The sequence below is a fragment of the Lissotriton vulgaris genome, chromosome 12, assembly GCF_964263255.1.
Source record: "Lissotriton vulgaris chromosome 12, aLisVul1.2, whole genome shotgun sequence".
Taxonomy (NCBI): domain Eukaryota; kingdom Metazoa; phylum Chordata; class Amphibia; order Caudata; family Salamandridae; genus Lissotriton; species Lissotriton vulgaris.
Genome location: NC_141700.1, coordinates 139,666,491 through 139,676,142, shown reverse-complemented (window position 1 = coordinate 139,676,142; position 9,652 = coordinate 139,666,491). Strand labels below are relative to the sequence as shown.

Sequence of the window (9,652 nt, the reverse complement as noted above, 5' to 3'; positions counted from 1 at the left end):
AATTCAGCATGTTTAGTTCCCGAATGCTTGTTACCTAAGAAAACTTGCTCCTAATAAACCCTCTGTCGTGCCTTGCGTGTAAACTTCCACTCCGTTGTGTCAGAGTTTTCCATTGAGTGTGGAAACTAATGCTCTCTGGCTGTATATCATCTTATGTTTTCCGCGAACGGAGACAACCTCGCTCACAACTTATTCCTGAAATCAAGGCACATTTATTTACCCTATTGGAAATGTCTTCTAAAACCTCATCACTTATCCCTGAAGTATTAAATCATGCATTTACTCATCAGTGGGGCCCATAACACCTCGAGTCACTCGTACACACTTTCTCTCTACTTCATGGATTGGTGTGAATCAAAGGTGTCTAAATTAAGCTAAATAGTTACAATATGTACATCTGCAGTTTAAATTATTTTTACCATGGTTTTATCAACGAGAGAATTTGTTCAGACACACCACCATTATTTGTCAATGGGTCTGCTAGTGAAAATTAGCTAAAGGATGAACAAGATCAGCTTAATTCTTCATTTATCTAATTTTATTTAAAGAAAATCTTCTAGCATGATCTGTTTTTATTCACTTATAGATTTGTTTAATGTAAAACAAATTTAAGGAAAAGAAAGAACTTTAACTCATACATTTATATTTCATTTAATTCAAAGCTCAGAAATAAGCACATTATTTTTGAGATTATAGGACATGGATATTAGCAAAAGACATAATAGTTCCCACAGTTCTCTTCAGTATTCTCTCTAGCTATTAACCTCATCTCAAGACTATGTATTCATTCAAGTAAAGTTAAAGTTCATAAAGAATTCAAAGTTCTTACGCCTTCAGCATTCCGACAGCATATCAGGATACACAGATGGAAATTGAAGAAGAGAGTTTTTCTTAAGTCCGGATACACTCTTTTATACCCTTTTTCCCTACTTCATCTATCTACTAAAGTAACTACCAGTGTCTTTTAACAGTTCTGATTGGTGAATCCGAGGGGTGGATGAGCATAACCTCACCATTTTATTTTTAATTTCTGCATTATCTGCTCAATGAAAATGGTCTTTGTCCTTATTATATCCGCTTCGCTCATGTCCTTTAACTCGTACTTTTGCCTTCTTTCCCACGTTTTCTCAGCACGGATGTCCATTTTGTTGGCCCTCAACTGGACTTTCAGGGCACACTGTCCTTGACCCACTCTGTACAGGCACAGGCAGCTCATATTCGCTTGTAGTTCATTTCACCGTGCGCATGCGTACTGTATTTCAATCTCGGAGTCACAGAAACGTCCATTTTGTTCTAGGCTCATTGGCCTAAACAGGAACTATTATAGAAACAAACACAATCAAACGTTAATTTTGAAAAAAAGAAGAAAAATCGTGCATTTTCAAGCAAATTTGAGAAAGTAGGAAGGTTAATAAAGCAATTGTGAAAGTGCAGTTATTACATTAATAGATGGCATAACATAGGTAGCTGCTTATTCAGTATAACCACAGAGCTTCATACATTCACACTTGTAAAAGCCTCTAATGTGAGCCATGATGTTTTGCCTAAGGCGCAAACTGGACTGATTAAGGTAATGCATTTTAAATATAAAATGGAAATGTGAAAGGAGTGTGTAAGAAGACTTCATGGACATTGTTGGTAATTTAAACACCATTATTCAGCTCAAGGATATCTTCTAATAGTTATGCGCGGCAGCTTGCCTCTCTAAAGGCATAGAAAATCCTCTGAAACATCACACATGATGCATTCTAAAATGTTACAAGTCATGCACTAGGCTGCCTTTTTAAGTACATTAAGCACGTACAGGGATATTATTACAGAGTAAAAATATTTGATGTAAACAAGGGAGTAGCCAGAAAAAGAAAATATGCCCCAGACAGGCTTAGAGGGAGAGCTCCCCCTGAGGGAGTTCTAAAACATATTTCCTGCCCCATCACCCTTTGCATAACTTCAACACTCTGAAACACGTCGCTTCATAAACATGGGCAAGAAACTTGATGGAGCTGTGAGGTCCTGCGACAAAGGCAGCGTTACTCTTCCTATAAGCCGGGAAGCTTAGTGTTCCTGAATGACATGCATACATGTGTACCTAAAGTTGTGATGTACCTGTCAATAAAACAAGGTATATAACGCATGCTTAGGTAAAACATACTTTCACCGATGGCTATCTTAACGCGGAAAAGCGGATGCTATTGTTATCCAACTCAACGGTATTTATTTTATCGACCTTAGAAAAATGAAAGGCTAAGTGGGCAAGCTAGGATTGGAACATATGATCATGGAGTCCAACAGAGAGCTATGACATAAATGCTTTATACCACAGACCATCGCTGTTTTGGAGATGTGTTGGTGGGAGGGGCAGAGAGGGCATGGCCACAGACTACTAATGGATAGTTTTGCATTTCTTAAATCTAAGTAATACTGCAACACCTAGAGACAAGGCCACTGGAATTATGCGGCAGGGAAGGACCAAAGTATGTGGCAGGGTTGGCTAGATTATGGATCAAGAAAAGTCAAATTGTGCAGTGTAATGTGCCACACTCTGATAGTATTACTTCATAACTTTGACAGTTTTACACATGGTAACGGCGTTAAGGCAAATATTTAACCTCACTAATCCCCGATTATGCAGAAAACGCTGGCAACAGAATCGCATAATTCTGGTGGTCTTGCCTATAGGTGTGAAACAAACTAGTGATGCAGAGACCTTGTCTGAATGTTGCAAGAGACCTCTAATCTTCAGAGCTCGCAGTGTCACTTGAACTTTGCCAGAGACGTCCAGCGCATTAAGCCTCTGACAGTGACGCATAGGCTTGGCAGTGGCAGAAATCAAGCAACGTTCTTTAAAACTGGAAGATCTGGCTACAGAGGTGGACTAGAAATAAGTTAGTTGAAAAGTTGCAGAACCGCCATGATCCTAATATTCAAGTGATCTACATTTTGAGAAACCTGTAAAAAATGCAAAATTGATCCCTCTGCTACCATCGACGCAGCTATCAAACTCAGCTTTCATGTGAACTACACTGGACGCCTTCTCTCAAAGTCAACACATACATGATAATAATAACAAATAACAATTCATGCCTTTTTGCAAATGCGTCACATAACCCACACAGCAATAACTCCTCCAACAACGTTATGAGTGCTATCAGCAGAAGCAGCCTATCCAGATGAACGTGATTATCGACAGTTAATCAAAGAAAGCAGTTACACAGCATGCATAGTTTATATCTGAATCACCTTAGAGGGATGATCTTATAAAAACAGATATTCAGTAATGTTCACATTGTAAAAATCAGCATTTGAATTTCACCAATTCATGCGCTCTTGCATTTCAGAGGTTGCTGAAAGGCTGTGCATAGGAGAAGTTTTCATCACTGTAGCTCTGCAAGAAACGCCAGACACAGACGGCTGCTCAGAGCCAATGTCTGAATCAATCTAGCAAGTTTAGAACTTTACACTGGCAATGGGATTGTGCGGGGTCTGCCAGTGCTTGGTCGAGCAAGTGATCAATAAAGTAAATTCCTGGTTCAATTGTTAGCACCATGCCTTCCTGAAGAATCCGTCCAGTACGCAAGCTTTTGAGACCAGGCTCCGTACTCCGTTCAACTCCCTCTGGGTAGCCTCCAACATCATGCATGTCAATGCCAAGAAAATGTCCCAGACCATGTGGCATAAATATTGCACCCAGATGAACTTTCACCATGTTGCCTTTCAAAATGCCAATTTTGGTCAGTTCTTCCAGATGAACTCTGTCTGCTAGACGATGCATATCTGGCCAGGCAACACCTGGTTTTACTGCCTTCATGACAGCACGTGATGAATGAAGCACAGCTTCATAGATGGCCTTCTGATCAGGAGTGAATTTTCCATTCGCAGGGAACGTGCAGGTGATGTCTGACCCATAGCAGTAATATTCTCCACCCATATCAAACAAGCACAAATTGCCATCAACAACGGTCTTGTCATTTGGGGCTCCAGCATGCCCGTAATGCAAAATGGATGAGTTGTCTCCACTGCCACATATGCAAGTGTATGACGTGTGCCGCATGCCTCCACGTTTATAGCAATAATGCAGGAACAGGCTTTCCAATTCGTACTCTTTCATCCCCAGTTTAGCCGCTTTCATAACCTCTTTATGGGCCTCGCTGGAGATCCTGTTACTGTAGCGCAAGACTTCCAACTCCAAGTCGGTCTTAATTACACGGCACTCCACTATTTCTGGATGAAGAATTTTGTTGTTCACTTGAAATTGGCTAATTCCTTCAAATGAAGCTTCTTTGCAGACATTTCCACTATCGGTATTAATGCCACGCAGAGTAAGACCCTCACAGTAGTCCATGATTCAATACATTGATTACAGGAGACATTTGACATCAGCAGGCTGAATTTACTACCTAGTAGAATCTGCAATGTTCCCGAGTGGAAAAGATGAGAGGGTTAAGGCATCTGGAGCTCTTGGAAAGGATAGGGTAGAGTGTGGGTTCAATGAGGAACCCCTTTTGCAAAATGTTTACTTTGTCTGTTTTCAGAAATCATATCCGTGATTTTGACATCAAATTTTAGGCACCTTTATGCCAACCAGAATAGTTAGTCACACAGCGCACATAATATTTATTATTTATTTATTTATTTATTTATTTTATAGCATTTGTAAGGCGCACAGCTACCCACAAAGGGTTTCCCGGCGCCGAAATCAGCAAAGACACAAGGCACAACTGGAGAGAGAGCAGATCCTAAGGCAAGGATTATTGATCAAACAGCCAAGTTTTCACGCTTTTTCTGAAACTCCTGTAGTTTTCTTCTTTGCGTAATTGGGTAGGCAGTGAGTTCCACAGAGTTGGGCCCAAAAATGCAAAGGATCTTCCGCCCACTCTAGCCCGTTTATACCTTGGTACCGCAAACTTCGCAGATGTAATTGAGCGAAGATTGCGGTTTGGAAGGTAAGGCTTGGCAAGGTCTTGAAGATATTTGGGGGCAGTCCCAGCTTTGATTTGGAACAAATAGCTCAGGGTTTTAAAACGAATCCGATTTTCGACCCTGAGCCAGTGCAGGTCTTTGAGATATTTGGTGATCCTGGCATATCTGGGAATTCTACAAAGCAGTCTGGCCGCAGCATTCTGCACCAGCTGTAGGCGTCTTACTACTGCTTTATTTACACCCAGGTACAGGATGTTGCCGTAGTCAAGCCGAGATGTCACTAAGGCATTGACTACGGTCTTCTGGGTGGCCGATGGTAACATCCAGACAATTTTACGTAGCCATCTGAGAATAGTAAAACAGATGCCAGCCACTTTGTTGGCTTGCTGCACCATAGATAAGCTGTCATCAATGATGACTCCCAAATTTCTGACTTGAGTGGCAGGGGTCGGGAGCTTGCCCAATGAGGTTGGCCAATGGGAATCGCTCCAGAGATTTTTACTGTTCCCTAAGAGGAGGATCTCTGTTTTCTCCCCATTTAATTTAAGCTGGTTGTCCGACATCCAACAGTAAATTTCATGGAGGCCTGTTTTAAGTGCAGAAGAATCAGAAGAATCAGATTTGGATAATGAAAATAAAATCTGAGAATCGTCTGCATAAGTCATCAAAATAAGACCAAAGTTCTCTGCAAGGGTGGCTAGTGGGCGAAGATACAAATTAAACAAAAGGGGACTCAGAATAGATCCCTGTGGTACCCCGTGCGGGGAATAGAAAACATCTGAGCAAGCCTCAGAGGAGGCGATCTGGAAGGTTCGGGAGGATAGATATGATTTGATCCATTCTAACGCCTTGCCCTCAACACCACTCTCCCCCAGCCTACAAAGTAGTCTGGAGTGAGAGATGGTGTCGAAGGCTGCGCTCAGGTCCAGCAAGACCAGTGCCACCGTTTGGCCATCATCTCTGAGCTCTTTAATTTTTTCCGTGATTCCGAGCAGGGCAGTTTCAGTGGAATACCCACTCCTAAATCCGGACTGGGATGGGTGAAGTAGTTCATTATTTTCCACATATGTGGAAAGAGCTTCATGGATATGCTTTTCCAGCATTTTGGAAAAGGCAGGGAGTAACGATATTGGTCGATAATTGGCCAATACCGTAGGATCGGCGGCTGGCTTTTTCAGCAAAGGGCTGACTATGGCGTGTTTCCATATAGCAGGAACTGAGGCCTGTTCCATGGACGCATTGAGTATGTCCGTAATGGGCGTCAGGGTAGAATCCTCCAGTTGGCTGATAATACTGATGGGTATGGGATCACGGGGAGAACCCGATTTGATAGTTTTAAGAAGTTTCCTCGTTTTGTCCGGTGTTAAGGGGGGCCAGGCTTCGAGATGACAGTTTCCTTTAGAGCATTGAGAGGAGTCCTTTTGGTTGTAAGAGGTAGTACTGTTTATGTTAATATTGGAGACGATCTTCTCGATCTTTTCAGTAAAGAAGGATGCCAAGTCTTGACATTGCTGAGTACTAAGATGGAGAGCCTCCGCTCTTGTGTTTTCACCAGCCAATTCCTTCACCGTGTTAAAAAGAGTCTGGGATTTATTAGCCGCTGAATTTATAGTCAAGGTTACATAGCATGCCTTAGCTTTCATGCATGCCGAATGATAGCTGTTTCTGGCCCTGCGGTAGATCTCTTTTTGGTGAGCCTCATAGTTCTTCCGCCACTGTCTCTCCAAGTTCTTGCAAGTAGATTTCTCTTTCTTGAGGGCCTCTGTAAACCAGGGGGCAGGGGGACGGTGTACTTTTCCTTTACAACGGGATAAGGGGAGGCAGGCATTCACTGCATCACTAAGCCATGCTTGTGTAGCCTCAGCTATGCTTTCCATGTCTCCATCAAGGCATGGGAGGTCTTTGTTCAATGCACTGTTAAGGTCATCTAGGTTTAATCTTTTCCAGTTTCTCCTCAGAGATTCAGAAGAAGTGGTAGAAAGAGATTTAGTGGGTTTAAGAGAGATGACGAAGAGTATGAGAAAATGGTCTGACCAGCATATAGGGGTGGTGTTCAACCATGATAGTTCTTCCATATTAGAGATGATGGGGTCAAGCAGATGTCCTGCTTTATGGGTGGGACCCTTATTGCGCAATGTCATATTCAGCGCCAAGAGATCATCAATGAGGTTTTTACAGTTAGTATTGTTCTCATCCTCCAAGTGGAGATTCAAGTCCCCCAGTATTGTAAAATTTTGAGCTTTCAGATGGTGAGGTAGGATAAAGTTTACCAAATTATCAGACCAAGAGGGATTATAAACTGGTGGTCGGTAAATCAGTAAACCAGAAAAAGTGAAATTGGGATTGAGGGTAATTTAAAAAAATGCTGCTTCGCAATTGGGAATATCTGCATGTTCAAAATGGCATATAAAGTCTTTCTTGTAAATAATGGCTATGCCCCCTCCTGTTTGGCCGACGCGATCTCTCCTTACAATAGCATAGTTCGTGGGGAGTGCCGTGGCAACATCGGGACCGGCGCCATCATGGAGCCAGGTCTCGGTAAGAAATATCGCACTGGGCTTCTCTTCCATTAATAGATGGAAGACATCAAGTTTGTGTTGTGGTAAGGAACGACAATTTACCACATAGAAAATGAAGTTGTTAGAACAAACTTTCTGTCGGGGGGTTTTGTGAGGGATACCATGCAGAATATCAGGATAAGGCTGGAAATTTGACAGGGAAAGGGAACATGTTGGACAGGTCTGTGTACCAGCGAACAGGGGATTTAAAGTTGTACAATTGTAGTGTTTTGCAGGGCGTAATGCTAGTAGAGATTCGCGCGTAAGCATCATACCTAGGTAATTGAGGGGCAGAGTTCTGAGCCCTAAAGTCCCGGCCTGGCCCGGACGGGCACAGACGGGCTGACTCTGGCTGGACTCCGGCGAAGACGAGGCGCGTCCGCTAAAACGCGTCCGCTATCGGGGAGGACAACTGTTTCCTTTTATGGCGGAGACTAGCGCTCTCTCACCGCGCTGTCCCGCACTAAGATGGCCGCCACAGGAATCCCTAATGCTCGGTGCCTTGCCCTAACTCGGCAGGCATCGAGCGAGTGAAAAATCAATAAAGGGAGTGAGTCAGCGTCAGGAGCTGAGCGCTAGTAAGTAGTTATTAAAAGCGAAGTTTTTAAAACAAATGTGCAATACACAGAACAATTTAGTATTTAAAAAACAATTACTAAGCTAATACAGCGAGAACAGATCTCTGATAACAATTGTGCTGCAGCGTAACAAGCTGCTCGTGTCTCTTGCTCAAATTCTGAATGACCCTGTTTGGGGCTCCTTTTATGGCGGAGACTAGCGCTCTCTCACCGCGCTGTCCCACACTAAGATGGCCGCCACAGGAATCCCTAATGCGCGGTGCCTTGCCCTAACTCGGCAGGCATCGAGCGAGTGAAAAATCAATAAAGGGAGTGAGTCAGCGTCAGGAGCTGAGCGCTAGTAAGTAGTTATTAAAAGCGAAGTTTTTAAAACAAATGTGCAATACACAGAACAATTTAGTATTTAAAAAACAATTACTAAGCTAATACAGCGAGAACAGATCTCTGATAATTGTGCTGCAGCGTAACAAGCTGCTCGTGTCTCTTGCTCAAATTCTGAATGACCCTGTTTGGGGCTCCTTTTATGGCGGAGACTAGCGCTCTCTCACCGCACTGTCCCGCACTAAGATGGCCGCCACAGGAATCCCTAATGCTCGGTGCCTTGCCCTAACTCGGCAGGCATCGAGCGAGTGAAAAATCAATAAAGGGAGTGAGTCAGCGTCAGGAGCTGAGCGCTAGTAAGTAGTTATTAAAAGCGAAGTTTTTAAAACAAATGTGCAATACACAGAACAATTCAGTATTTAAAAAACAATTACTAAGCTAATACAGCGAGAACAGATCTCTGATAACAATTGTGCTGCAGCGTAACAAGCTGCTCGTGTCTCTTGCTCAAATTCCATAATACATACATAAACACAAAGGAATTTAAGGAGCACTTACAAGACCCAATAAGGCTCTCTGACAGAAAAGTCTGCAGCTAGCACTGTGTTTTTTGGCTGGGCTGCAAAAGAGGTCACAAGTGGTTCTGCTGCATTCTTTTGCCTAAAGCCATTTCAGTCGCTGAGGATTCCCTAACTGGAAAAAGGAAAACCAAGATCTAACAGGCCGCGCAGGGCCATCCTTTTCAGAGAGCTGCAGACATACATGCACACCCCTCAGAAACCAGGTGGCATTTATAAGTGCCCAACAAAAAAGCTAACACTCTCCAATTATGCATTCCACATATGTGCAGGTGCTTGCGATAGCTCGGTTGGTAAATGCATCTGCTGTGAAGCTCTGCATACAAACAACAGGGTTGAAATGTTGGTGGGAAATACAGCCTGTCATCCTTCTAAAGCTGATAAAGTAAGTATTGTGAAAGCTGAGTATATTTTATGGCAGCTGTTAACAGCGCTATGGAGCAACAAGTCTGTATGTTAACAGTTGTCATGTCTCCAAGCGTAACATAAAACAGCAATTTGTAATGATTTCTGCTACATCTGCTGTGGGACTCAAAACTGCTCCAAAACGGTCACTGCTCAGGGTTCAAAGAACTCACGTGGGCTCTCTTCCTCCGTAGGGTTGATGAAGGACGTTGCCATTTTTGCCTGCTTATGCCGGCTGTAAAGCCCATCTGTTTCCTGTTACTAATTTCTACAATTAACATGCACTCATCAC

At 42.9% G+C, this 9,652-nt stretch overlaps 1 pseudogene; it reads right to left on the bottom strand.

Moving 5' to 3' along the window:
- Positions 1–3,433: 3,433 nt before the first annotated feature.
- On the bottom strand, positions 3,434–4,342 carry LOC147673680 (xaa-Pro dipeptidase pseudogene; annotated as a pseudogene).
- Between the last annotated feature and the right edge of the window lie 5,310 nt (positions 4,343–9,652).